The 25,132-nt window shown below is 50.3% G+C and overlaps 1 protein-coding gene across 2 annotated transcripts in view; it reads right to left on the bottom strand.

Moving 5' to 3' along the window:
* XRCC6 (X-ray repair cross complementing 6) overlaps positions 1-25,132 on the bottom strand; it is a 221,463-nt gene that overhangs the window by 186,051 nt on the left and 10,280 nt on the right. The window lies entirely within an intron of this gene.

The raw sequence follows: 25,132 nt of genomic DNA on the forward strand, positions 1-25,132 counted from the left end.
TGAGCGTGTTTTTTCCAAAAAAATGCATCTTAATTTGCATCGCTACGAAAATAAGACGCAGTACAATGCGAGGGATGCGTTTGGCATCCCAGCGGCCTCCGTAGGTGCTGGGCTTCCTCCAAGCTCTTTCACAGCGTGAATGGATGCCGCGCGCATGTGCACAGCATCTTTACACGCTGGGAGAGCAGGAAGCTGGCGGCTGTTCTAGCAGGGCGCCGCAGAAAGGGCAGGACGGATTTTGACCATACAAAAAAAAATCGTGCAGGGCGCGGCGCCCTGCTAAAACAGCCTAGAGTGAACACTACGCCCTACAGCAAGTGACTGACATGCCATGAAAGGTGTAGCTAACAGATTTTTCTTTAAAACTTGCATCGAAGAAGCAGCAAAACACCACTCTCCGTGTACTAGAGACGCTGGGCTGCGACTTCAACTGTACAGGAATTCTAAGCATGTAAAATGATGCAGTTGAAGCACAATGGAACTTGGCGTGGGACAAAATCTGCGGCCACTGCATCAGAGCCCTTGTTACATAGATTCAGACTTGTCACACACAAACATACATATGTTGTGTACATCAAACTGATTTGTGCACGCCAACAAAGTAGTTCTGTCGCTCCCAGTAGTGTTACTCATACGAAGGTCTCACATTTTGTGTGAGAAAGACGCTCTGCGAGCTGGCGCACCAAGATGGGCGTTTGCCGCGACTTAAACATCAGTGTATGAGGACACACGTATAGGCAATGCCTGGTTAATATTATCAAACTGAAGTAGTCTTTATAGAAAATGAATCTGGCAGATATTTATGTATTCCCACATGTCACTCTAACTTTTAGACTGAATTAAATTTGGAAAAGGAGATTTATGGTAGACTTACCATAGTTAAATCTCTTTCTGCGAGGTACACTGGATTCCACAGGGAATAACATTGGGGTGTAGAGTTGGATCTTGATCCAGAGGCACCAACAGGCTAAAGCTTTGACTGTTCCCAGGATGCATTGCACCGCCTCCTCTATAACCCACCTCCAGGCACTGGAGCTCAGTTTCGTTAACCAGTCCAATGCAGTAGCAGGTAAAAGAGACGGTAAATATTAGTCACATAGACCCACATTCTCACGACAGGAGAAGGTACTAGCGGCTAATGCCACACAAACCCAAAGAAGTACGTCAATGTGGGCGCCCTGTGGAATCCAGTGTACCTCGCAGAAAGAGATTTAACTATGGTAAGTCTACCATAAATCTCCTTTTCTGCAGCGGGGTACAGTGGTATTCCACAGGGAAAAACATTGGGGATGTCCAAAAGCAGTTCCTCATGAGAGGGGACGCACTGTAGTGGGTACAAGTACCCGGCATCCAAAGGAAGCATCCTGGGAGGCGGAAGTATCAAAGGCATAGAACCTGATGAACGTGTTCACGGAGGACAATGTAGCCGCCTTGCACAATTGTTCAGCGGACGCACCACGGCGGGCCACCCAAGAAGGTCCAACAGAACAAGTAGAATGGGCTTTGATAGCAGCAGGAGCACCAAAAAGTACAAAAAGAGTATCTGACCTCCTGAGGGAGGCAGTCCTCTCTATGTAAATACGGAGAGCCCGTACCACAGCCAAAGACCACTCTTTGGAGGACAAACCAGAAGAGATAAAGGCCGGAACCACAATCTCTTGGTTAAGATGAAAAGATGATACAGGTTGAGTATCCCATATCCAAATATTCCGAAATACGGAATATTCCAAAATACGGACTTTTTTGAGTGAGAGTGAGATAGTGAAACCTTTGTTTTTTGATGGCTCAATGTACACAAACTTTGTTTAATACACAAAGTTATAAAAAATATTGTATTAAATAACCTTCTGGCTGTGTGTATAAGGTGTATATGAAACATAAATGAATTGTGTGAATGTACACACACTTTGTTTAATGCACAAAGTTATTAAAAATATTGGCTAAAATGATCTTCAGGCTGTGTGTATAAGGTGTATATGAAACATAAATGCATTCTGTGCTTAGATTTAGGTCCCATCACCATGATATCTCATTCTGGTATGCAATTATTCCAAAATACGGAAAAATCCGATATCCAAAATACCTCTGGTCCCAAGCATATTGGATAAGGGATACTCAACCTGTACCACCTTAGTTAGATAACCAGGCGAGTTTTAAGAACTGCCTGGTCACGGTGAAAAAAATAAGAATTTACTTACCGATAATTCTATTTCTCATAGTCCGTAGTGGATGCTGGGGACTCCGAAAGGACCATGGGGAATAGCGGCTCCGCAGGAGACTGGGCACAAAGTAAAAGCTTTAGGACTAGCTGGTGTGCACTGGCTCCTCCCCCTATGACCCTCCTCCAAGCCTCAGTTAGGATACTGTGCCCGGACGAGCGTACACAATAAGGAAGGATTTTGAATCCCGGGTAAGACTCATACCAGCCACACCAATCACACCGTACAACTTGTGATCTGAACCCAGTTAACAGCATGATAACAGAAGGAGCCTCTGAAAAGATGGCTCACAACAACAATAACCTGATTTTTGTAACAATAATTATGTACAAGTAATGCAGACAATCCGCACTTGGGATGGGCGCCCAGCATCCACTACGGACTATGAGAAATAGAATTATCGGTAAGTAAATTCTTATTTTCTCTAACGTCCTAGTGGATGCTGGGGACTCCGAAAGGACCATGGGGATTATACCAAAGCTCCCAAACGGGCGGGAGAGTGCGGATGACTCTGCAGCACCGAATGAGAGAACTCCAGGTCCTCCTCAGCCAGGGTATCAAATTTGTAGAATTTAGCAAACGTGTTTGCCCCTGACCAAGTAGCTGCTCGGCAAAGTTGTAAAGCCGAGACCCCTCGGGCAGCCGCCCAAGATGAGCCCACTTTCCGTGTGGAATGGGCTTTTACAGATTTTGGCTGTGGCAGGCCTGCCACAGAATGTGCAAGCTGAATTGTACTACAAATCCAACGAGCAATCGTCTGCTTAGAAGCAGGAGCACCCAGCTTGTTGGGTGCATACAGGATAAACAGCGAGTCAGATTTTCTGACTCCAGCCGTCCTGGAAACATATATTTTCAGGGCCCTGACTACGTCCAGCAACTTGGAATCCTCCAAGTCCCTAGTAGCCGCAGGCACCACAATAGGTTGGTTTAAGTGAAATGCTGAAACCACCTTAGGGAGAAATTGAGGACGAGTCCTCAATTCTGCCCTGTCCGTATGAAAAATTAGGTAAGGGCTTTTATAGGATAAAGCCGCCAATTCTGATACACGCCTGGCTGAAGCCAGGGCTAACAGCATTACCACTTTCCATGTGAGATATTTCAAGTCCACAGTGGTGAGTGGTTCAAACCAATGTGATTTTAGGAATCCCAACACTACATTGAGATCCCAAGGTGCCACTGGAGGCACAAAAGGAGGCTGTATATGCAGTACTCCCTTGACAAACGTCTGAACTTCAGGAACAGAAGCTAGTTCTTTTTGGAAGAATATCGACAGGGCCGAAATTTGAACCTTAATGGACCCTAATTTGAGGCCCATAGACAGTCCTGTTTGCAGGAAATGCAGGAATCGACCCAGTTGAAATTCCTCCGTAGGGGCCTTCCTGGCCTCGCACCACGCAACATATTTACGCCAAATACGGTGATAATGTTGTACGGTTACATCCTTCCTGGCTTTGATCAGGGTAGGGATGACTTCATCCGGAATGCCTTTTTCCTTCAGGATCCGGCGTTCAACCGCCATGCCGTCAAACGCAGCCGCGGTAAGTCTTGGAACAGACATGGTCCCTGCTGGAGCAGGTCCTGTCTTAGAGGTAGAGGCCACGGGTCTTCCGTGAGCATCTCTTGAATTTCCGGGTACCAAGTCCTTCTTGGCCAATCCGGAGCCACGAGTATAGTCTTTACTCCTCTCCTTCTTATGATTCTCAGTACTTTTGGTATGAGAGGAAGAGGAGGGAACACACACACCGACCGGTACACCCACGGTGTTACCAGAGCGTCCACAGCTATTGCCTGAGGGTCCCTTGACCTGGAGCAATATCTGTCCAGTTTTTTGTTGAGGCGAGACGCCATCATGTCCACCTTTGGTTTTTCCCAACGGTTTACAATCATGTGGAAGACTTCTGGGTGAAGTCCCCACTCCCCCGGGTAAAGATAGTGTCTGCTGAGGAAGTCTGCTTCCCAGTTGTCCACTCCCGGAATGAACACTGCTGACAGTGCTATCACATGATTTTCCGCCCAGCGAAGAATCCTTGCCACTTCCGTCATTGCCCTCCTGCTTCTTGTGCCGCCCTGTCTGTTTACGTGGGCGACTGCCGTGATGTTGTCCGACTGGATCAATACTGGCTGACCCTGAAGCAGAGGCCTTGCCTGACTTAGGGCATTGTAAATGGCCCTTAGTTCCAGGATATTTATGTGAAGTGACGTTTCCATGCTTGACCACAAGCCCTGGAAATTTTTTCCCTGTGTGACTGCTCCCCAGCCTCTCAGGCTGGCATCCGTGGTCACCAGGACCCAATCCTGAATGCCGAATCTGCGGCCCTCTAGGAGATGAGCACTCTGTAACCACCACAGGAGAGACACCCTTGTCCTCGGAGACAGGGTTATCCGCTGATGCATTTGAAGATGCGATCCGGACCATTTGTCTAGCAGATCCAACTGAAAAGTTCTTGCGTGGAATCTGCCGAATGGAATCGCTTCGTAAGAAGCCACCATCTTTCCCAGGACCCTTGTGCACTGATGCACTGACACCTGGCCTGGTCTTAGGAGTTTCCTGACTAGGTCGGATAACTCCCTGGCTTTCTCTTCCGGGAGAAACACCTTTTTCTGTACTGTGTCCAGAATCATCCCTAGGAACAGCAGACGTGTCGTCGGAATCAGCTGCGATTTTGGAATATTTAGAATCCATCTGTGCTGTCGTAGTACTATTTGAGATAGTGCTACTCCGACCTCTAACTGTTCTCTGGACCGTGCCCTTATCAGGAGATCGTCCAAGTAAGGGATAATTAAGACGCCTTTTCTTCGAAGAAGAATCATCATTTCGGCCATTACCTTGGTAAAGACCCGGGGTGCCGTGGACAATCCAAACGGCAGCGTCTGAAACTGATAGTGACAGTTCTGTACCACAAACCTGAGGTACCCTTGGTGAGAAGGGCAAATTGGGACATGGAGGTAAGCATCCTTGATGTCCAGAGACACCATGTAGTCCCCTTCTTCTTGAACTTGAACCTTTTTATGTAAGTGTTCAAGGCTTTCAGATTTAAAATGGGTCTCACCGAGCCGTCCGGCTTCGGTACCACAAACAGCGTGGAGTAATACCCCTTTCCCTGTTGTAGGAGGGGTACCTTGATTATCACTTGCTGGGAATACAGCTTGTGAATGGCTTCCAATACCGCCTCCCTGTCGGGGGTAGACGTTGGTAAAGCAGACTTCAGGAACCGGCGAGGGGGAGACGTCTCGAATTCCAATTTGTACCCCTGAGATACTACCTGCAGGATCCAGGGGTCCACTTGCGAGTGAGCCCACTGCGCGCTGAAATTCTTGAGACGGGCCCCCACCGTGCCTGAGTCCGCTTGTAAGGCCCCAGCGTCATGCTGAGGACTTGGCAGAAGCGGGGGAGGGCTTCTGTTCGTGGGAAGAAGCTGTCTGTTGCAGTCTTTTTCCCCTTCCTCTGCCCCGGGGCAGATATGAGTGGCCTTTTGCCCGCTTGCCCTTATGGGGACGAAAGGACTGAGCCTGAAAAGACGGTATCTTTTTCTGCTGCGAGGTGACTTGGGGTAAAAAGGTGGATTTTGCCGTGGCCACCAGGTCCGCTAGACCGCCCCCAAATAACTCCTCCCCTTTATACGGCAATACTTCCATATGCCGTTTGGAATCCGCATCCCCTGACCACTGTCGCGTCCATAATCCTCTTCTGGCAGAAATGGACATCGCACTTACTCTTGATGCCAGAGTGCAAATGTCTCTCTGTGCATCTCGCATATATAGGAATGCATCCTTTAAATGCTCTATAGTCAATAATATATTGTCCCTGTCCAGGGTATCAATATTTTCAGTCAGGGAATCCGACCAAGCCACCCCAGCACTGCACATCCAGGCTGAGGCGATTGCTGGTCGCAGTATAACACCAGTATGAGTGTATATACTTTTAAGGATATTTTCCAGCCTCCTATCTGCTGGCTCCTTAAGGGCGGCCGTTTCTGGAGACGGTAACGCCACTTGTTTTGATAAGCGTGTGAGCGCCTTATCCACCCTAGGGGGTGTTTCCCAATGAGCCCTAACCTCTGGTGGGAAGGGATATAGTGCCAATAATTTTTTAGAAATTAGCAGTTTTTTGTCGGGGGTAACCCACTCTTCATCACACACTTCATTCAATTCATCTGATTCAGGAAAAACTACGGGTAGTTTTTTCACACCCCACATAATACCCCTTTTTGTGGTACTTGCAGTATCAGAGATGTGCAAAACCTCCTTCATTGCCGTGATCATGTAACGTGTGGCCCTACTGAAAATACGTTTGTTTCTTCACCGTCGACACTGGAGTCTGTGTCTGGGTCCGTGTCGACCCACTGAGGTAACGGGCGTTTAATAGCCCCTGACGGTGTTTGAGACGCCTGGACAGGCACTAACTGAGCTGCCGGCTGTCTCATGTAGTCAACAGTTTTCTGTAACGTGCCGACACTGTCACGTAATTCCTTAATTACGGCCATCCATTCAGGTGTCGACTCCCTAGGGGGTGACATCACCATTATAGGCAATTGCTCCGCCTCCACATCATTTTCCTCCTCATACATGTCGACACACACGTACCGACACCCAGCACACACACAGGGAATGCTCTGATAGAGGACAGGACCCACTTAGCCCCTTGGGGAGACAGAGGGAGAGTTTGCCAGCACACACCAGAGCGCTATATATGTATAGGGACAACCTTACAATAAGTGTCTATCCCTTATAGCTGCTTATATCTGTTATTTTGCCAAATAAGTGCCCCCCTCTCTTTTTTACCCTGTTTCTGTAGTTGCAGGATGCAGGGGAGATTCTGGGAGCCTTCCTACCAGCGGAGCTGTGTGGGAAAAATGGCGCTGTGTGCTGAGGAGATAGGCCCCGCCCCCTTCACGGCGGGCTCTTCTCCCGCTTTTTTCTGGAAAACTGGCAGGAGTTAAATACATCCATATAGCCCAGGAGCTATATGTGATGTATTTTTTGCCAAATAAGGTAAATTCATTGCTTCCCAGGGCGCCCCCCCCAGCGCCCTGCACCCTCAGTGACCGAAGTGTGAAGTGTGCTGAGAGCAATGGCGCACAGCTGCAGTGCTGTGCGCTACCTTATGAAGACAGGAAAGTCTTCTGCCGCCGATTTATGGACCTCTTCTTGCTTCAGCATCTGTAAGGGGGCCGGCGGCGCGGCTCCGGGACCCATCCATGGCTGGGCCTGTGATCGTCCCTCTGGAGCTAATGTCCAGTAGCCTAAGAAGCCCAATCCACTTTGCACGCAGGTGAGTTCGCTTCTTCTCCCCTTAGTCCCTCGATGCAGTGAGCCTGTTGCCAGCAGGTCTCACTGAAAATAAAAAACCTATTTAAACTTTTACTCTAAGCAGCTCAGGAGAGCCACCTAGATTGCACCCTTCTCGTTCGGGCACAAAATCTTAACTGAGGCTTGGAGGAGGGTCATAGGGGGAGGAGCCAGTGCACACCAGCTAGTCCTAAAGCTTTTACTTTGTGCCCAGTCTCCTGCGGAGCCGCTATTCCCCATGGTCCTTTCGGAGTCCCCAGCATCCACTAGGACGTTAGAGAAATAAGATTTTACACTTACTGGTAAATCTCTTTCTCGTAGTCCGTAGAGGATGCTGGGACTCCGTAAGGACCATGGGGAATAGACGGGCTCCGCAGGAGACATGGGCACTTTAAGAAAGACTTTAGACTCTGGGTGTGCACTGGCTCCTCCCTCTATGCCCCTCCTCCAGACCTCAGTTAGAGAAACTGTGCCCAGAGGAGATGGACAGTACGAGGAAAGGATTTTTGTTAATCCAAGGGCAAGATTCATACCAGCCACACCAATCACACCGTATAACTTGTGATAAACTACCCAGTTAACAGTATGAACAAACAACATAGTCTCGGTCCAAACCGATGAACTATAATATAACCCTTATGTAAGCAATAACTATATACAAGTCTTGCAGAAGAAGTCCGCACTTGGGACGGGCGCCCAGCATCCTCTACGGACTACGAGAAATAGATTTACCGGTAAGTGTAAAATCTTATTTTCTCTAACGTCCTAGAGGATGCTGGGACTCCGTAAGGACCATGGGGATTATACCAAAGCTCCCAAGCGGGCGGGAGAGTGCGGATGACTCTGCAGCACCGATTGAGCAAACAGGAGGTCCTCCTCAGCTAGGGTATCAAACTTATAGAACCTTGCAAAGGTGTTTGATCCCGACCAAGTAGCTGCTCGGCACAAATGTAATGCCGAGACCCCTCGGGCAGCCGCCCAAGAAGAGCCCACCTTCCTAGTGGAATGGGCCTTAACCGATTTTGGCAATGGCAATCCTGCCGAAGAATGTGCTTGCTGAATCGTGTTACAGATCCAGCGAGCAATAGTCTGCTTTGAAGCAGGTGCGCCAACCTTATTGGCTGCATACAGGATAAACAGTGCCTCTGCCTTCCTGACCCTAGCTGTTCTGGCCACATAAATCTTCAAAGCCCTGACCACATCAAGTGACTCGGAATCCTCCAAGTCTCGCGTAGCCACAGGCACGACAATAGGTTGGTTCATATGAAAGGATGAAACCACTTTAGGCAGGAATTGAGGACGAGTTCTCAATTCTGCCCTATCCACGTGAAAAACCAGATAGGGACTTTCATATGACAAAGCCGCTAATTCCGAAACACGCCTTGCAGAAGCTAAGGCCAACAACATGACCACCTTCCAAGTGAGATATATCAACTCCACTGTTTTGAGTGGTTCAAACCAAGGTGACTTGAGGAAACTTAATACCACGTTAAGATCCCAAGGCGCCACCGGAGGTATAAAAGGAGGCTGAATATGCAGCACTCCCTTCACAAATGTCTGTACTTCAGAAAGAGAAGCCAATTCTTTTTGAAAGAAAAATGGACAAGGACGAAATTTGAACCTTTATGGATCCTAATTTTAGGCCCAAATTTACTCCTGTTTGAAGGAAGTGGAGTAAACGGCCCAAATGGAACTCCTCCGTAGTAGCAGTCCTGGCCTCACACCAAGAAACATATTTTCGCCATATGCGGTGATAATGTTTCTATGTCACGTCCTTCCTAGCCTTAATCAGGGTAGGAATGACCTCCTCCGGAATACCTTTTTCCACTAGGATTCGGCGTTCAACCGCCATGCCGTCAAACGCAGCCGCGGTAAGTCTGGGAACAGACAGGGCCCCTGTTGCAGCAGGTCCTGCCTTAGAGGAAGAGGCCACAGATCTTCTGTGAGCAACTCTTGCAGATCCGGATATCAAGTCCTTCGTGGCCAATCTAGAACAATGAGGATTGTTCTCACTCTTCTTTGCCTTATTATTCTCAACACCTTGGGTATGAGAGGCAAAGGAGGGAACACATAGACCGATCTGAACACCCATGGTGTCACCAGAGCGTCTACAGCTACCGCCTGAGGGTCTCTTGACCTGGCGCAATATCGCTTTAGCTTTTTGTTGAGACGGGACCCCCATCATGTCTATCTGAGGCAGTCCCCACCGACCCGCGATCTGTGCGAAGACTTCGTGATGAAGTCCCCACTCTCCCGGATGCAGGTCGTGTCTGCTGAGGAAGTCCGCTTCCCAGTTGTCCACTCCTGGATGAACACTGCCGACAGTGCACTTACATGATTCTCCGCCCAGCGAAGAATCCTGGTTGCTTCTGCCATGGCCACTCTGCTCCTTGTGCCGCCTTGGCGGTTTACATGAGCCACTGCTGTGACATTGTCCGACTGAATCAGAACCGGTTTGTCCCGAAGTAATGCCTCCGCTTGACGTAGGCCGTTGTATATGGCCCTCAACTCCAGGACGTTGATGTGGAGACAAGTCTCTAGAGTTGACCAGAGACCTTGGAAATTTCTTCCCAGTGTGACTGCTCCCCAACCTCGGAGGCTTGCGTCCGTGGTCACCAGGATCCAGTCCTGAATGCCGAACCTGCGGCCTTCCAGGAGGTGAGCACTGTGCAGCCACCACAGGAGAGATATCCTGGCTCTGGGAGACAGGGTGATCCTTTGATGCATTTGTAAATGAGACCCGGACCATTTGTCCAGTAGGTCCCATTGAAAAGTCCTCGCATGGAACCTGCCGAAGGGGATGGCCTCGTACGATGCCACCATCTTCCCCAGGACACGTGTGCAGTGAAGCACTGAAACCTTTTTTGGCTTTAATAGGTTCCTGACCAGAGCTATGAGCTCCTGAGCCTTTTCCATCGGAAGAAAAACCTTTTTCTGTTCTGTGTCCAGAATCAGGCCCAAAAAGGTCAGACGCGTTGTAGGAACCAGCTGGGACTTCGGAATATTGAGAATCCAGCAGTGCTGTTGCAACGTCCTCACAGACAGTGACACGCTGTCCAGTAACTTCTCTCGAGATCTCGCCTTTATGAGGAGATCGTCCAAGTATGGGATAATTGTGACACTCTGCTTGCGCAGGAGCACCATAATTTCCGCCATTACCTTGGTGAAAATTCTCGAGGCCGTGGAAAGCCCAAACGGCAACGTCTAAATTGGAAAGGACAGTCCTGTACCGCAAATCTCAGGAAAGCCTGGTGAGGAAGAAAAATCGGAACATGAAGGTAAGCATCCTTTATGTCCAGGGAAACCATCCAATCCCCCCCCTCCTGGCTGGCGATGACCGCTCTGAGCGATTCCATCTTGAACTTGAACTTTTTTCAAGTACAGGTTCAGGGATTTCAGATTCAAAATGGGTCTGACCGAACCGTCCGGTTTCGGAACCACAAACAGGGTTGAGTAATACCCCTTTCCTTGCTGGAGAAGAGGAACCTTGACTATCACCTGTTGCAGGTACAATTTTTGAATTGCAGTTAACACTAACTCCCTTTCTGACGGAGAAGCTGGCAGAGCCGATTTGAAAAACCGGCGAGGAGGCATCTCTTCGAATTCCAGCCTGTATCCCTGAGAAACAATCTCTATTGCCCAGGGATCCACCTGTGAGTGAACCCAGACGTGGCTGAAAAATCGAAGACGTGCCCCCACTTGAGCTGACCCCCCCCAGGGAAGCCCCAGCGTCATGCGGTGGATTTTGCAGATGTAGGGGGGGGACTTCTGCTCCTGGGAACTAGCTGTGTGCAGCTTTTTTCCCTTGCCTTTACCTCTGGCAAGAAAGGACGATCCCCGTACCTTTTTGCTTTTATTTGAACGAAAGGACTGCATTTGGTAATGAGGTGCCTTCTTAGTACGTTGTGGGGGAACATAAGGTAAAAAATTCGATTTACCAGCCGTAGCAGTAGAGACCAGGTCCGAGAGGCCTTCTCCAGACAACTCCTCCCCCTTGTAAGGCAACGACTCCATATGCCGCTTTGAGTCGGCATCCCCCGTCCACTGTCGGGTCCACAAGAGTCGCCTAGCAGAAATAGACATTTATTCTGGAGCTTAGTAAACAAATGTCTCTTTGAGCATCCCTCATATATAACGCAGCATCCTTGATATGCTCTAGGGTCATTAGTATGGTATCCTTATCTAGGGTCTCAATCTCCGTAGACAAGGAATCTGTCCATGCTGCGACAGCACTACAACCCCAGACTGATGCCATAGCCGACCTAACAATAGTACCAGAATGTGTGTAAATGTACTTCATGGTAACTTCCTGCTTACGATCCGCAGGATCCTTAAGGGTAGCAGTATCCTGGGAAGGCAGTGCCACCTTCTTGAATAAGCGTGTCAACGCCTTGTCTACTTTAGGCGAAGATTCCCATCGTATCCTGTCCTTTTGTGGGAAGGGATACGCCATAAGAATCCTTTTGGGAACTTGTAGTCTCCTGTCTGGAGACTCCCAAGCCTTTTCGCACAATTCGCTTAGCTCAAATGAGGACGGAAAGGTGATCTCAGGCTTTTTCTCTTTATACATGTGTACCCTTGTGTCAGGGACAGGGGGTTCCTCAGTAATATGCAAAACCTCTTTAATAGCAATGATCATGTAACGAATACCTTTAGCCACTTTTGGCTGTAATTTTGCATCCTCATAGTCAACACTGGAATCTGAATCCGTGTCGGTATCTGTGTCAGTGATCTGGGATAATGTGCGTTTCTGAGACCTAGAAGGTCCCGGTGCCACTGGGACAGGCATGGTCTGACTACCTGACTGATCCCTAGCCTCAGTCTTGTCTAATCTCTTATGCAATAAATTTACATTAGCATTCAAGACATTCCACATATCCATCCAGTCCGGTGTCGGCGTTGCCGACGGCGACCTGACAATCATGCTCTCCCCCCTCCTCCTTAGGCGAGCCTTCGTCAAACATGTCGACACACGCGTACCGACACACTCCACACACACAGGGAAACTCTTTTCTGAAGACAGGTTCCCCTTTAGGCCCTTTGGAGAGACAGAGAGAGAGTATGCCAGCACACACCCCAGCGCTATATGACCCCGGAGAAAAACACAGAATGTTTACCCAGTAGCGCTTCTGTAATGTATAATCGCCAATTATGTGCCCCCCCCCCCCCCCCCCCCCCCTCTACTTTAAAACCCTCTTTCACCGTGTGTCAAGCAGGGGAGAGTCCGGGGAGCTTCCTCTCAGCGGTGCTGTGGAGAGAAAATGGCGCTGGTGAGTGCTGAGGGAGAAGCCCCGCCCCCTCGGCGGCGGGCTTCTGTCCCGCTCAAACTTTGTAAAACATGGCGGGGGCTCTTTTATATACATGTACAGTGCCCACCTGTACATGTATATAGGTCATTTTGCCATAGGAGAGGTATTCATTGCTGCCTAGGGCGCCCCACCTGCGCCCTGCACACTTACAGTGACCGGAGTGTGTGAAGTGTATGGGAGCAATGGCGCACAGCTGCAGTGCTGTGCGTTACCTCAGTGAAGCACCCGAAAGGCTTCTGCCGCCTCAGAGTCTTCTTTCTTCCGGCTCTGTGAGGAGAACGGCGGCGCAGCTCTGGGATGAACGCCCAGTACGGACCTGTGTTCCACTCCCTCTGGAGCGAATGGTGTCCAGTAGCCGAGAAGCAGAGCCTATCATTTAAGTAGGTCTGCTCCTCTCTCCTCAGTCCCTCGATGCAGGGAGTCTGTTGCCAGCAGTGCTCCCTGAAAATAAGAAAAAAACCTAACAAATATGCTTTCTTAGCAGGAAACTCAGGAGAGCTCCCTGCAGTGCACCCATCTCTTCTGGGCACAGTCTAAAACTGAGGTCTGGAGGAGGGGCATAGAGGGAGGAGCCAGTGCACACCCAGAGTCTAAAGTCTTTCTTAAAGTGCCTGTCTCCTGCGGAGCCCGTCTATTCCCCATGGTCCTTACGGAGTCCCAGCATCCTCTAGGACGTCAGAGAAATCAGAAATGGTGGACGACAGGACAAAGCGCCTAAGTCCGACACCCTCCTAGCAGAGGCAAAATCCAATAAAAACACGACCTTAAGCGTAAGACATTTAAGATCCACAGAATCAAGAGGTTCGAATGGAGACTCTTGCAGGGCATTTAAGACAACAGACAGATTCCATGGAGCCACAGGAGGGACATAGGGAGGCTGAATCCTTAAAACACTGAGTGAAAGAATGAATGTCAGGAATAGACGTAATTTTCCTCTGAAACAATACCGACAAGGCAGATATATGAACCTTGAGGGAGGCCAGACGAAGGCCTAAGTCCAGGCCCTGTTGTAGAAAAGCCAAAAGTCTGAAAGTTTTGAAAGTATATGCATCATAATTCTTACCAGCACACCAGGTGAAGTAAGAATTCCAGACCCTATGATAAATCCGTGCAGAAGCCGGTTTACGGGCTTTCAACATAGTTTGAATAACCGCCTCAGAGAATCCCTTGGCCCTCACGAGTGAAGCTTCAAGATCCACACCGTCAAAGCCAGTCTTGCCAGGTACGGGTAGACACAAGGGCCCTGAACGAGGAGGTATGGGCGTTGAAGTAGAAGAGGACGCTCTATCGAGAGACCCTGCAGGTCTGAGAACCAAAGCCGTCTGGGGCACACTGGAGCGACTAAAAGTAGTATTCCTCTTTCTTGCTTGAACTTCCGTAGTACCCTGGGCAGGAGTGACACTGGAGGGAACACGTATGGCAGCCGAAAGTTCCATGGAATTGCCAGTGCGTCCACGAATGCTGTTTAAGGATCCCTTGTCCTTGATCTGAAGACCGGTACCTTGTGATTGTGTCGAGACGCCATCAGGTCTACATCTGGTAGGCCCCACTTGTCAACCAGGAGTTGAAAGCCTTCCAGATGAAGACTCCACTCTCCGGCGTCAATGTCCTGACGACTGAGGAAATCCGCTTCCCAGTTGAGGACTCAGGGAATGAACACTGCTGATATTGCTGGCAGATGGCGTTCCGCCCAATTTAGAATCTTTGATACTTCCAGCATTGCCATGCGGCTTTGAATGCCGCCTTGATGATTTATGTATGCCACCGTGGTGGCGTTGTCTGACTGTACTTGAACAGGCCTGTTCTGTACTAGAGGCAGGGCCAGTGTCAACGCATTGAACACTGTCCGCAATTCCAGAATGTTTATCAGGAGGAGAGATTCCTCCCTGGTCCACCAACCCTGGAGAGAGTGTTGCTCCAACACCGCGCCCCAATCCCACAGATTGTCATCCATTGTCAGGAGGACCCAGCTGGAGATCCAGAAGTTACTCAACTCCACAGGAATAGGATAACAAGCTAGCATCTTTTTAGACAGAGAAAATGTATTTCCTGGCGATGACCAGGATTCCTGACATATTGCAATTAAGTGGTCAGAATGTGGTAAGACTACCTTAGCAACTTTCTGACGTTTGAACTTATCAGGTTTCTTAGATGCAGAAATAGGCTCAATGTCATAATCTATTTGAAGAATTAGCTTAATAGCCTCCACTAGGTCAGGAACGTCAACCTGGGTTGTAGATTCCTCATCAGAAGCAACTGTATCAGTGTCTGACGGATCAGTATATTCCCCATCCTCATCAGAAGAATTATCCAAAATATTAGTGGATTGTGAGGAAGAAATGGCCCTTTTAGATGACCCCTAGGCCCCAGAGGGGCATGGGGTAGACTTTTGTCTAACCAAGGATTGATTTAATTGTTGTAATTGGGTAGACAGAGTATCCGCCCAGGGCGGATTAACTACAGGGACAACATGTGGCTGCAATGGCAGAGGAGGTCCCACAGGGGGCGCAAGACATGTCACAACTGTACTTAGCATACCTGAGAACGCTGCGCAAGGTGGGACTTGATTGGCCACAGGTACCGCAGGTAGACTGGGTGTATGGCACGCAGCGCCTGAATCAGCAGCTAAAACTTACCCTTCAGGTTAATCCGTGGCGCCAGCACTGCAGGTTGCAGAAGCGCCCGCATATTTCCCGCCTTGTGTAGCAGACAATATAGGGAATGTATCCGTAGGGAGTAACTGTACAATATAGCCAGACAAACACAATATCTGCGAAAAACCCCTATGTCAGGTGTGGCCAAACAGTCGATCGCGGACATGCGACCAGTCAATCGCGATCCGCCGCCCATCCACCCGAGGCAAGGAGAGCGCAGCGCGCGCCTCTCCTGCCTGCTACCCTGCCCCTCAGTCTGGTCTCCGGCAGTGACGGCGGAGTGTATAGCTCGAATCAGGCGCCGGATCGTTAGCCAATGAGCCCGCGGACCGGCGCCTGATTTGAGATATACACGCTGCCGTCACCGCCGGAGACCAGACTGAGAGGCAGGGCGGCAGGCAGGAGAAGCGCGCGCTGCGCTCTCTACACAGCGGTGAGCAGCACTGTCGGGGCATATGTGGCACTGTGGGGGCATATCTGGCACTGTGGGGGCATGGCACTGTGGGGTCATATCTGTTTCTGGCACTGTGGGGGCATATCTGGCACTGTGGGGGCAAATCTAGCACTGTGGGCACATGGCATTGTGGGGTCATATCTGTATCTGGACTGTGGGGGCATATCTGGAACTGTGGGATCATATGTGGCACTGTGGGGTCATATCTGTATCTGGAACTGTGGGGGCAAATCTAGCACTGTGGGGGCAAATCTAGCACTGTGGGGGCAAATCTAGCACTGTGGGCACATGGCACTGTGGGCACATGGCACTGTGGGGTCATATCTGTATCTGGCACTGTGGGGGCATATCTGGCACTGTGGGGGAATATCTATATCTGGCACTGTGGGGGAAAATCTAGCACTGTGGGCACATGGCACTGTGGGGTCATATTTGTATCTGGACTGTGGGGGCATATGTGGCACTGTGGGGGCATATCTGTATCTGGCACTGTGGGGGCATATCTGGCACTGTGGGGGCATATCTGGCACTGTGGGCACATGGCACTGTGGGGGCATATCTGTATCTGGCACTGTGCGGGCATATGTGTTTTAGGTTTTTACCTGTGGGGGCCAATGTGTTATTTCGTGCGAGACAGTCATTACACTCTGTGCAGCATGGCACTGTGGGGTCATATCTGTATCTGGCACTGTGGGGGCATATGTGGCACTGTGGGGGCATATTTGTATCTGGACTGTGGGGGCATATGTGGCACTGTGGGGGCATATCTGGCACTGTGGGGGCATATGTGTATCTGGCACTGTGCGGGCATATGTGTTTGAGGTTTTTTTACCTGTGGGGGCCAATGTGTTATTTCGTGCGAGACAGTCATTACACTCTGTGCAGCATGGCACTGTGGGGTCATATCTGTATCTTGCACTGTGGGGGCATATCTGTATCTGGCACTGTGGGGGCAAATCTAGCACTGTGGGCACATGGCATTGTGGGATCATATGTGGCACTGTGGGGTCATATCTGTATCTGGCACTGTGGGGGCATATCTGGAACTGTGGGGGCAAATCTAGCACTGTGGGGGCAAATCTAGCACTGTGGGCACATGGCACTGTGGGGTCATATCTGTATCTGGCACTGTGGGGGCATATCTAGCACTGTGGGGGCATATCTGGCACTGTGGGGGCATATCTGTATCTGGCACTGTGGGGGCAAATCTAGCACTGTGGGCACATGGCATTGTGGGATCATATGTGGCACTGTGGGGTCATATCTGTATCTGGCACTGTGGGGGCATATCTGGAACTGTGGGGGCAAATCTAGCACTGTGGGGGAAAATCTAGCACTGTGGGGGAAAATCTAGCACTGTGGGGGCAAATCTAGCACTGTGGGCACATGGCACTGTGGGGTCATATCTGTATCTGGCACTGTGGGGGCATATGTGGCACTGTGGGGGCATATGTGGCACTGTGGGGGCATATGTGGCACTGTGGGGGCATATGTGGCACTGTGGGGGCATATGTGGCACTGTGGGGGCATATGTGGCACTGTGGGATCATATCTGTATCTGGCACTGTGGGGGCATATGTGGCACTGTGGGGGCATATGTGGCACTGTGGGGGCATATGTGGCACTGTGGGGGCATATGTGGCACTGTGGGGGCATATCTGTATCTGGCACTGTGGGGGCAAATCTAGCACTGTGGGCACATGGCATTGTGGGGTCATCTGTATCTGGACTGTGGGGGCATATCTGGCACTGTGGGATCATATGTGGCACTGTGGGGTCATATCTGTATCTGGCACTGTGGGGGCATATCTGGAACTGTGGGGGCAAATCTAGCACTGTGGGGGCAAATCTAGCACTGTGGGCACATGGTACTGTGGGGTCATATCTGTATCTGGCACTGTGGGGGCATATCTGGCACTGTGGGCACATGGCACTGTGGGGTCATATTTGTATCTGGACTGTGGAGTCATATTTGTATCTGGACTGTGGGGTCATATTTGTATCTGGACTGTGGGGTCATATTTGTATCTGGACTGTGGGGTCATATTTGTATCTGGACTGTGGGGTCATATTTGTATCTGGACTGTGGGGTCATATTTGTATCTGGACTGTGGGGTCATATTTGTATCTGGACTGTGGGGTCATATTTGTATCTGGACTGTGGGGTCATATTTGTATCTGGACTGTGGGGTCATATTTGTATCTGGACCGTGGGGGCATATCTGGCACTGTGGGGGCATATCTGGCACTGTGGGGGCATGTGTATCTGGCACTGTGCGGGCATATGTGTTTGAGGTTTTACCTGTGGGGGCCAATGTGTTATTTCGTGCGAGACAGTCATTACACTCTGTGTAGCAAGGCTACGTCCCTTTTTTTGTTATACCACGCCCACTTTTTGTTATACCACGCCCACTTTATTATGCCACGCCCCTTTTGGGGGGGTATTATCCCACCTAGGTAGATCACAAAAGCTTTGCAGCTATCAAAGTAGATCGCCGACTCCAAAAGTCTGGCCACCCCTGCCCTATGTTATGTGACAGATATAGGGCCAAAAATGGATTTAGGGCCAAAAATGGCTGGGATTCAATCCCGGGATTGGAAGCTTCAATCCCGGGTATTGAGGGATCAGCGCTGAGCGTCCACAGGACGCGCAGACGCCGCCCGGCTCCCTTCTTCCGGCTCCCCAGCACAGCGTGAGAGGTCACGCTGCGCCGTCAGCCGCTGCTGGGACCCGCCAGCAGCGATCAAAGGATGTTCCACAACCGCGCGCCCGCCCACGGTATATGGTGAGAGTTATGTGTGCGGGGCGAGGGGGCGGCCACATAGCTAAGAGCCAATCCCCCATTTTTCAATCCCGATACCCGGGATTGAAAAAATGGCCCGGGATTGGCTTCCCTAATAGCAATATGTGATACAGGAGAATGGAATCCCACACAACACCTACAGGCACACTCAGTCACAAGTACAATGCAGAAGTTATTACAGATAAACAATAAAACTGCACTGGACTAGTAAAACTACATATAAATATGTAGGGTGGTCTTCAGTATGCCGGCTGTCGGGATCCCGGCGCACAGTATACCGGCGCCGGAATCCCGACAGCCGGCACTCCGACAACACTGGAGGGAGAATAAAATAGCGTGCACCGTGCCCGCAGTGTGGCGAGCGCAGCGAGCCCGCAAAGGGCTCATTTGCGCTCGCCACACTGTCGGTATGCCGGCGGTCGGGTTCCCGGCGCCAGTATGCTGGTCGCCGGGAGCCCGACTGCCGGCATACCACACTACACCCAATATATATATGGATATATATCACAGAATACTTGTACCAAATATTCAGATATAAGTACACTTGTTCTTAACTAACACTGTCTAAAATGACATGTAGAATACTTAAGTGTCCTGTAAATGCACAGCGCTGATGAGACAGGCGGCTTTACAGAGGAGACAGAGCCCTGCACCCCCGGAGATCACCCCAGCTAGTAGTGAAGATGACGCCAAAATCTCTGTCATGGAGTGAGGGAGGGAGAGATGCAGCTCCAGGGAGGGAACACCAGCAGTAGATGGCGCCCGGAGCTGGGGGAGAAGCTACAGGTCAGTACCTTTTCCCCTATGCTGCACTTCACCACCGGGTACTATGGAGCCTATTGTGAATGGATTTTAGTAAATCCGACCTGTGCTCCCTCCCTGCCCTGGTGGATATAGTGGGGTCCGTGTACAGTACAGTGTCCACGCCAGTGGCGCAGTCCGTCTCCTGGGACTGCGATTTACCGGCAGCTCCCACCTGGGGGACCCTCTTACCTCCTCCCTGATGTGCAGCCACGCGATCCAGGAGAGCATCAGCGGTGTGTGCCTGAAGTCCGGTGCGCCTCCGCTGCAAGTACCCAGGAACCCAGCCGCAGGAGTATGCAGTGCTGCTGGGGGAGGTGATGGAGCCGCAGCACAGAATGTCAGATTGACATAAATAGTGCTGCGGCCTGTGAAGTCTTCTAAAAAAGCTCTTTTCAGGGCTGCCTAGCGCAGTCCCACCTGTTAGTGACTTGCACTGCAGGCACCAACTAACAAAATGAGCTACAGTGCCTGGAGGCGGGGTTATAGAGGAGGCGGTGCAATGCATCCCGGAAACAGTCAAAGCTTTAGCCTGTTGGTGCCTTGGATCAAGATCCAACTCTACACCCCGATGTTATTCCCTGTGGAATACCAGTGTACCCGGCTGCAGAAAATAAGAATTTACTCACCGGTAATTCTATTTCTCGTAGTCCGTAGTGGATGCTGGGAACTCCGTAAGGACCATGGGGAATAGACGGGCTCCGCAGGAGACTGGGCACTCTAAAGAAAAGATTAGGTACTATCTGGTGTGCACTGGCTCCTCCCTCTATGCCCCTCCTCCAGACCTCAGTTAGGGAAACTGTGCCCGGAAAAGCTGACATTACAAGGAAAGGATTTTTGGAATCCAGGGTAAGACTCATACCAGCCACACCAATCACACCGTACAACTTGTGATAACCTTACCCAGTTAACAATATGAACAACAACTGAGCCTCACTCAACGGATGGCTCATAACAATAACCCTTATTTAAGCAATAACTATATACATTTATTGCAGAAAGTCCGCACTTGGGACGGGCGCCCAGCATCCACTACGGACTACGAGAAATAGAATTACCGGTGAGTAAATTCTTATTTTTCTCTGACGTCCTAGTGGATGCTGGGCCATGGGGATTATACCAAAGCTCCCAAACGGGCGGGAGAGTGCGGATGACTCTGTAGCACCGAATGAGCAAACACAAGGTCCTCCTCAGCCAGGGTATCAAACTTGTAGAACTTTGCAAAGGTGTTTGAACCCGACCAAGTAGCCGCTCGGCAAAGCTGTAAAGCCGAGACCCCTCGGGCAGCCGCCCAAGAAGAGCCCACCTTCCTTGTGGAATGGGCTTTTACTGATTTCGGATGCGGCAATCCAGCCGCAGAATGAGCCAGCTGAATCGTGTTACAGATCCAGCGAGCAATAGTTTGCTTTGAAGCAGGAGCACCCAGCTTGTTGGGTGCATGCAGGATAAACAGCGAGTCAGTCTTCCCGACTCCCGCCGTTCTGGAAACATATATTTTCAAAGCCCTGACTACGTCCAGCAACTTGGAATCCTCCAAGTCCTGAGTAGCCGCAGGCACCACAATAGGTTGGTTCAAATGAAACGATGATACCACCTTTGGGAGAAATTGGGGACGAGTCCTCAATTCTGCCCTGTCCATATGGAAGATCAGATATGGGCTTTTACATGACAAAGCCGCCAATTCCGCCACACGCCTAGCCGATGCTAAGGCCAACAGCATGACCACTTTCCACGTGAGATACTTTAGTTCCACGGTCTTAAGTGGCTCAAACCAGTGGGATTTCAGGAAATCCAACACAACGTTAAGATCCCAGGGTGCCACTGGTGGCACAAAAGGGGGCTGAATATGCAGCACTCCCTTAACAAACGTCTGAACCTCAGGCAGTGAAGCCAGTTCTTTTTGAAAGAAAATGGATAGGGCCGAAATCTGGACCTTTATGGACCCCAATTTTAGGCCCATAGTCACCCCTGACTGTAGGAAGTGCAGGAATCGACCCAGGTGGAATTCCTCTGTAGGGGCCGTCCTGGCCTCACACCAAGCAACATATTTTCGCCATATACGGTGATAATGCTTTGCTGTCACGTCCTTCCTAGCCTTTATCAGCGTAGGAATAACTTCATCCGGAATGCCTTTTTCCGCTAGGATCCGGCGTTCAACCGCCATGCCGTCAAACGCAGCCGCGGTAAGTCTTGGAACAGACAGGGCCCTTGTTGTAGCAGGTCCTGTCTGAGAGGCAGAGGCCATGGGTCCTCTGTGCGCATATCTTGCAGTTCCGGGTACCAAGTCCTTCTTGGCCAATCCGGAACAATGAGTATTGTTTTTATTCCCCTCTTTCTTACTATTCTCAGTACCTTGGGTATGAGAGGAAGAGGAGGAAACACATATACCGACTGGTACACCCACGGTGTCACTAGGGCGTCCACAGCTATTGCCTGAGGGTCCCTTGACCTGGCGCAATATCTTTTTAGCTTTTTGTTGAGGCGGGACGCCATCATGTCCACCTGTGGCAGTTCCCATCGCTTTGCAATCTGTGTGAAGACTTCTTGATGAAGTCCCCACTCTCCCGGGTGGAGGTCGTGTCTGCTGAGGAAGTCTGCTTCCCAGTTGTCCACTCCCGGAATGAACACTGCTGACAGTGCTTGCACGTGATTCTCCGCCCACCGAAGAATCTTTGTGGCTTCCGCCATTGCCATCCTGCTTCTTGTGCCGCCCTGGCGGTTTACATGGGCGACCGCCGTGATGTTGTCTGACTGAATCAGCACTGGCCGGTTTTGAAGCAGGGGCTCTGCTTGACTCAGGGCGTTGTAAATGGCCCTTAGTTCCAGTATATTTATGTGTAGAGAAGTCTCCAGACTTGACCACAGCCCTTGGAAGTTTCTTCCCTGAGTAACGGCCCCCCATCCTCGGAGGCTTGCGTCCGTGGTCACCAGGACCCAGTCCTGTATGCCGAACCTGCGGCCCTCGAGAAGGTGAGCACTCTGCAGCCACCACAGAAGAGACACCCTGGCCCTTGGGGACAGGGTGATCAGCCGATGCATCTGAAGATGCGATCCGGACCTCTTGTCCAACAGATCCCACTGAAAGATCCTTGCATGGAACCTGCCGAAGGGAATGGCTTCGTATGAAGCCACCATCTTTCCCAGGACTCGCGTGCAGTGATGCACCGATACCTGTGTTGGTTTCAGGAGGTCCCTGACCAGAGATGCTAATTCATGGGCCTTCTCCACCGGGAGAAACACCTTCTTCTGTTCTGTGTCCAGAATTATGCCCAGGAAAAGCAGACGCGTCGTAGGAATCAGCTGCGACTTTGGAACATTCAGAATCCAGCCGTGCTGTTGCAACACTTCCTGAGAGAGTGCTACGCTGATCAACAACTGCTCTCTGGACCTCGCCTTTATGAGGAGATCGTCCAAGTACGGAATAACTATAACTCCCTTCTTCCGAAGGAGTATCATCATTTCGGCCATTACCTTGGTAAATATCCTCGGTGCCGTGGACAGGCCAAACGGCAACGTCTGGAACTGGTAATGACAGTCCTGTACCACAAACCTGAGGTACTCCTGGTGAAGTGGGTAAATGGGGACATGCAAGTAAGCATCCTTGATGTCCAGCGACACCATAAAATCCCCCTCTTCCAGGCTTGCAATAACCGCTCTGAGCGATTCCATTTTGAACTTGAATTTCTTTATATAAGTGTTCAAGGATTTTAAATTCAGAATGGGTCTCACCGAACAGTCCGGTTTCGGTACACCAAACATTGTGGAATAGTAACCCCTTCCCTGTTGAAGGAGGGGGACCCTGATAATCACTTGCTGGAGGTACAGCTTGTGAATTGCCGCCAGTACTACCTCCCTTTCCATGTGGGAAGCTGGCAAGGCTGATATGAGGTAACGGCGGGGGGGAGTCGCTTCGAATTCCAGCTTGTATCCCTGAGATACAATTTGTAAAGCCCAGAGATCCACCTGTGAGCGAACCCACTGGTTGCTGAAGTTTCGGAGACGCGCCCCCACCGCACCTGGCTCCGCCTGTGGAGCCCCAACGTCATGCAGTGGACTTAGTGGAAGCAGGGGAGGACCTTTGTTCCTGGAAACTGGCTGCATGGTGCAGCTTCTTACCTCTACCCCTGCCTCTGGCAAGAAAGGATGCGCCCCTGACCCTCTTGCCTTTCTGAGAACGAAAGGACTGCATTTGATAATACGGTGCTTTCTTAGGCTGTGAGGAAACCTGAGGCGAGAAAGTCGACTTTCCAGCTGTCGCTGTGGACACGAGGTCCGATAGACCGTCCCCAAAGAATTCCTCACCCTTATAAGGCAAAACCTCCATGTGTTTTTTAGAATCAGCATCTCCTGTCCATTGCCGAGTCCATAAGACCCTCCTGGCAGAAATGGACATAGCATTAATTCTAGAGCCCAGCAGGCAAATGTCCCTCTGAGCATCCCGAATATATAAGACGACGTCTTTTATATGGCCCAGGGTTAGCAAAACAGTATCCCTGTCGAGGGAATCTCTGTCGTCTGACAGAGTATCTGTCCATGCAGCTACAGCACTACACATCCATGCTGAAGCAATAGCAGGTCTCAGTAGAGTACCAGAGTGTGTATACACTGACTTCAGGATAGCTTCCTGCTTTCTATCTGCAGGCTCCTTTAGGGCGGCCGTATCCTGAGACGGCAGGGCCACCTTTTTAGATAAGCGTGTCAGCGCCTTGTTCACCCTAGGGGATGTTTCCCAACGTAACCTGTCCGTTGGCGGGAAAGGGTACGCCATCAGTAACCTCTTAGTAATCACTAGTTTCTTATCAGGGGAACTCCACGCTTCTTCACATAATTCATTTAATTCATCAGATGGGGGAAAAGTCACTGGCTGCTTTTTAACCCCAAACATATAAACCCTCTTGGTATTAACAGGGTTAATCTCAGAAATGTGTAATACATCTTTCATTGCAATAATCATGTATCGGATGGCCTTGGTAATTTTAGACTGTAAATGTGCCTCATCATCGTCGACACTGGAGTCGGACTCCGTGTCGACATCTGTGTCAACCATCTGAGATAGAGGGCGTTTATGAGCCCCTGACGGTTTCTGAGTCGCCTGGGCAGGCGCGGGCTGAGACCCCGGCTGTCCCAAGGCTGCAGCGTCATCAAACCTCTTATGTAAGGAGCTTACATTGTCGTTTAAGACCTTCCACATATCCATCCAATCAGGTGTCGGCCCCGACGGGGGCCACACCACACTTATGTTATGTTATCACTTATCTCTGCCTCCACGTAACCCTCCTCATCAAACATGTCGACACAGCCGTACCGACACCGCACACACACAGGGAATGCTCAGACTGAGGACAGGACCCCACAAAGTCCTTTGAGGAGACAGAGAGAGAGTATGCCAGCACACACCACAGCGCTATATAACACAGGGATTTTCACTTATAATAAGTGATTACCCAATAGCTGCCTTATATGTTTTATTTGTGCCTAAATTTATGTGCCCCCCCTCTCTTTTTTACACTTCTTGTACCTGGATACTGCAGGGGAGAGCCTGGGGAGCTGCTTCCAGCGGAGCTGTGAAGAGAAAATGGCTCTGGTGTGCTGAGGAATAAGG

This window comes from Pseudophryne corroboree, chromosome 9 (genome assembly GCF_028390025.1).
Source record: "Pseudophryne corroboree isolate aPseCor3 chromosome 9, aPseCor3.hap2, whole genome shotgun sequence".
NCBI classification, from domain to species: domain Eukaryota; kingdom Metazoa; phylum Chordata; class Amphibia; order Anura; family Myobatrachidae; genus Pseudophryne; species Pseudophryne corroboree.